Raw genomic sequence first — 5,224 nt, 5'->3', positions numbered from 1 at the left:
ATAAGATGACGATTCTACTTGCCCGGAGAACTACATCATCATCGACGACACCGACTCGGACCCCGACGATAGCGATGATGACTATGTTGATGAAGCTGGAGCCGATATTATGGAGTCTTTGACCGATCAATTTTTCTAGTCGACCACCATATCAGTAGTAGTATTCCACCATGTATATAGTATAGTCCGAGCACTCTTATAATGATAGTTCTAGACCGATTGTATGCCCTTGCTTGATTGATTGAGTGAAATGATTGTGTTTGTCTCATGTGCATATGGGTAGTGTTTTCTCACTAGACCTCATTCTATTGTATTCTCTTCCCTCTAAACCCTTAGATGCCACCGAGACATGACCCCGGATTTACCTTTCCACCGAAGCTCACTCAGTTGATCCAGCAGCAGAACACCTTGATGCAGTTGTTAGTTCAGAACCAAGGCAACAACAACAACAATAACCCACCACCACCACCCCCGATTGACAACTTAGCCCGTTTTCTAAGGTTGCAGCCCTCGGTGTTTTCCACTAGCACTGAGCCGATAGTGGCAGATGATTGGCTCCGAAGGATTGGAAGGGAGTTAACCACTGCAGGATGTATGGATGCTGAGAAGGTGCATTTTGCCGCACACCAATTGGATGGACCAGCAGCCTCATGGTGGGAGAATTACACATCCACTTTTCCCATAGCCAATGTTACATGGGACCAGTTCCAGCAGGCTTTTCGCACTTCCCATGTATCAGCAGGAGCTATGGCCATGAAGAAGTGTGAGTTCCGCAACTTACGCCAAGGAGGACGCACCGTTAGCTAGTATGTGGATGACTTTAGTAAGCTAGCACGTTATGCCCCAGATGACGTCGCTACAGATGCAGCAAAGCAGGAGAAGTTTCTAGAAGGACTGAATGATGAGCTGAGCATGCAGTTGATGGTGGAAAATTTCAATAACTACCAGGAGTTGGTAGATAGAGCTCTCATGATTGAAGGGAAGCAGCAGCAGATTGATAACCGCAAGAGGAAGTATGGACAAGGGAAGTACGCTCAGCAGAGACCCCGTTTTACCCCGAACTCGGGAGGACCCCTTCAGCATAACCATGGAGGTCACAATCACCCAGGAGGGAGTTCACACAACCATAGTGGCTCAAAAAATGGGAATAGTAATGGAGGAAGCAATGGACAGAACCGTTCCAACCCACCAGCGCCCGCCAAGAAAGATCTAAGCCACGTTACTTGCTACAAGTGCCAGAAGACCGGACATTACACCAATGAGTGTCCTGAAGCTAAGAATGGAAACGACAATGGAAGCTCTGGGAAGAAGCCCAACCCTTCCAACAGGGGACAAGTGAACCACGTTAACGTGGAGGAGGTTGAATCCCAACCAGACGGAGTAATAGGTAAGTTTTTGGTGAAGTCATTTATTGCAACCGTTCTTTTTGATACTGGTGCATCGCATTCATACATATCAAGGGGATTTGTTGATAAGTATAAACTGCCCACCAAAGTTCTTAGTACACCTATGTTAGTGAGCTCGCCAGGAGCAGAGTATATGGCAAGCCAAGGGTGTTTTCAGATACCATTGACCATAGGTAGGCATGTTTTCCCCTCAGATCTGATAATTTTGGAGTCGCAAGGTTTGGATGTGATTCTAGGTATGGATTGGCTATCGATGTATGGAGGAAACATCGATTACGCCAGTAAGTCGATTTTGCTCACCACCCCAGAAGGAAGAAGGATCAAGTATGTATCCTGGCATGTGCCGAATAGGACTCAAGTAAATTCCTTATCAGGAGTTGTATGGGAGGAAGTACCAGTGGTGAAGGATTTCCCGGATGTATTTCCAGAAGAGTTGCCAAGCATGCCACCGGATAGAGACATCGAGTATTTGATTGAGCTTTTGCCGGGCACAGGGCCAATATCTAAGAGACCATACAGTATGCCCGCACACGATTTAGAGGAAATTAAGAAGCAGATTAAGGATTTACTGGATAAAGGTTATATTCGCCCAAGTTCGTGACCTTGGGGATCGCTAGTACTTCTAGTGGAGAAGAAGGATGGATCGTTAAGGATGGTTGTTGATTATCGAGGATTGAATGAGGTGACGATCAAGAACAAGTACCCACTACCGATGATCAATGATTTGTTTGACCAGCTGCAAGGAGCTAAGGTGTTTTCCAAGATCGATCTATGATCGGGGTACCACCAGTTGAAGATTCGAGAGCAGGATATACCTAAGACAGCTTTTACCACAAGGTACGGGCTATATGAGTATATTGTTATGTCATTTGGCATCACTAACGCACCTGCCTATTTCATGAACATGATGAATAAGGTGTTTATGGAGTTTTTGGATAAGTTCGTTGTGGTGTTCATTGATGATATTCTGGTCTACTCGAAGAATGAAGAGGAACATAAAGAGCATTTGCGTTTAGTACTTGGGAGGGTCAGAGAACATCGTCTATACGCCAAGTTCAGCAAGTGTGAGTTTTGGTTGAAGGAAGTTGGATTCCTTGGACATGTTATATCCTGAGAAGGAATAGCGGTAGACCCTGCCAAAGTCGTCACCGTGACAAATTGGGAGGCACCCACGTCAGTTGGAGAAATCCAGAGTTTTCTTGGACTCGCAGGATACTACCGGAGGTTCATTGAGAATTTCTCAAAGATTGCAAAGCCTATGATGGAGTTGTTAAAGAAGGACACCAAGTTCAAATGGACTGAGGAGTGTGAGGCCAGTTTTTAGGAGTTGAAGAAACGTTTGGTTACATCACCAGTGTTGATCCTGCCAGATCAACGCAAGGATTGTGAAGTGTATTGCGACGCTTCTCGTCGAGGACTTGGAGAAGTGCTTATGCAGGAAGGAAGAGTTGTTTCATATGCCTCACGACAGCTTAAACTCCATGAGTTAAATTATGCTATTCATGATTTAGAGTTAGCACCCGTAGTGCATGCATTGAAGACTTGGAGACATTTTCTCATCGGAAACCATTGTGAGGTATACACAGACCACAAGAGTTTGAAGTATATCTTGACGCAGAAGGAGTTGAACCTCGGGCAGAGGAGATGGTTGGAACTCATTAAGGATTATTACATGAAGTTGCACTATCATCCCGGAAAGGCTAACGTAGTAGCCGATGCGTTGAGCCGCAAGAGTCATGTCAATACACTCATGACCGGAGAGTTACCCAAGGAGTTAGCAGAGAATCTTGGCGAGCTATGTTTGGAGATAGTTCCAAGAGGCTATGTAGCAGCATTGGAGATTCAGTCTACCTTGATGGATAAGATCAGAGAAGCTCAGAAGACGGACAAGGAGATTGCCGAGATAAAGGAAAGGATGAGCAAAGGAAAGGCTAAAGGATTTCGTAAGGATGAGCACGATACCTTATGGTTCGAGGACCGCGTATATGTGCCAAATGATGAGGAGATCAGGAAGCCGACTTTGTAGGAGGCCCATGATTCGCCATATTCGATTCACCCAGGAAATACCAAGATGTATCTAGATTTGAAGGATAGTTTCTGGTGGACCGGAATGAAGAAGGATATTGTGGAGTATGTAGCAGTTTGTGATGTATGCCAGAGAGTGAAGGCAGAGCATCAGAAGCCAGCAGGATTGCTACAACCATTGCCGATACCCGAATGGAAGTGGGACAAGCTAGGCATGGATTTTATCACAGGATTGCCCATGACTCGTTCAGGCTATGACTCAATATGGGTTGTAGTTGATCGTTTGACGAAAGTAGCTCATTTCATTCCAGTGAAGACCACTTACACCAGTGCTAAGTTGGCGAAGATATACAGGACCAAGATCGTATGTTCGCATGGAGTTCCGAGGACCATTGTATCAGATAGAGGAACCCAGTTTACCTCAAAATTTTGGAATCAGTTGCATGAAACTTTGGGAACTAGGCTAGAGTTCAGTACAGCTTTTCACCCGCAGACAGATGGACAGACTGAGAGAGTCAATCAGATTTTGGAGGACGTGTTGAGAGCTTGTGCGCTAGACTATGGATCTAGTTGGGACGGTAATTCGCCTTATGCAGAGTTCTCTTACAACAACAGCTATCAAGCCAGTTTGAAGATGGTCCCTTTTGAAGCATTGTACGGAAGAAGGTGCAGAACACCGTTGTTATGGGATGAAGTTGGAGACTGACAGTTGTTTGGACCAGATTTGATTAAAGAGTCTGAAGAGAAGGTTAAGCTGATTCGTGATAGACTCAAGGTAGCCCAATCCAGACAGAAGAGTTATGCAGATTCTAAATGCAAGGAGACAGTTTTCAAAGCCAAAGACAGAGTGTATCTTTGTGTATCACCACTTCAAGGAGTGAAGCGTTTTGGAGTTAAGGGGAAGTTAGCACCACGTTTTGTGGGACCATACAAAGTTTTGGAACGTAAGGGAGAAGTTGCATACAAGTTGGAATTGCCCGAAGTATTGTCAGGAGTTCACATGTGTTCCATGTTTCTCAGTTGAAGAAGTGCCACGCAGAGATGGCTGATATCCCTCTGAGAGATATAGTGCCACTGGAAGCGATACAGTTGGATAGCGACTTGACTTACGAGGAGAAGCCAGTCAAGATTCTCGAGTTTGCCAGCCGAGTTACACACAACAAAGTTATCAAGTTCTGTAAATATCAGTTGAGCCACCATACTGAAGATGAAGCTACCTGGGAACGAGAGGAAGACCTATGGAAGGATCACCCTCACCTATTTTCTAGCCAACCTGAATCTCGAGGGCGAGATTCATCTTAAGGGGGTAGGCTTGTAACATCCCAAAATTTCAATTTGGAATGTTATACATTAGGTCATCTTTGCATATCATATTTTATTGCATTTTGGCTTGATCCTAGAAATTCTACGCAACTCAAGGACCTACGGAGAGAGTTGGGAATTTCGTTATTTTCATATTTGAGTTTTTCTCGAATTTTGAAAAGAGGATCGTTTGATTTTAATTATTTTCTCTTCGAATATTTCTTTTATAAAAATAAAAGAGAGAGGATAAAATGACTTCCTCAAAATAAAGAAATATTGGAGATTTAATATTAAAATCAAATAACAGTTTTATTTGGATTTTTATCACTATTTTATTTGAATTAGGAAAAATATGCATTTTTCCAAATTGCATTAGAGTCCCAAATAAATGTTCACCTTGTCCGCTAGATTTTTAGAGGACGCAGAAAATTTATTTCAGGATTTTTGGAGTACGTTTAGTATTTCTTTTATTCATTTTTCTGCACGGAATG

The sequence above is a fragment of the Triticum aestivum genome, chromosome 4A (genome assembly GCF_018294505.1).
Source record: "Triticum aestivum cultivar Chinese Spring chromosome 4A, IWGSC CS RefSeq v2.1, whole genome shotgun sequence".
Taxonomy (NCBI): domain Eukaryota; kingdom Viridiplantae; phylum Streptophyta; class Magnoliopsida; order Poales; family Poaceae; genus Triticum; species Triticum aestivum.
This window is presented reverse-complemented; position numbering follows the sequence as displayed.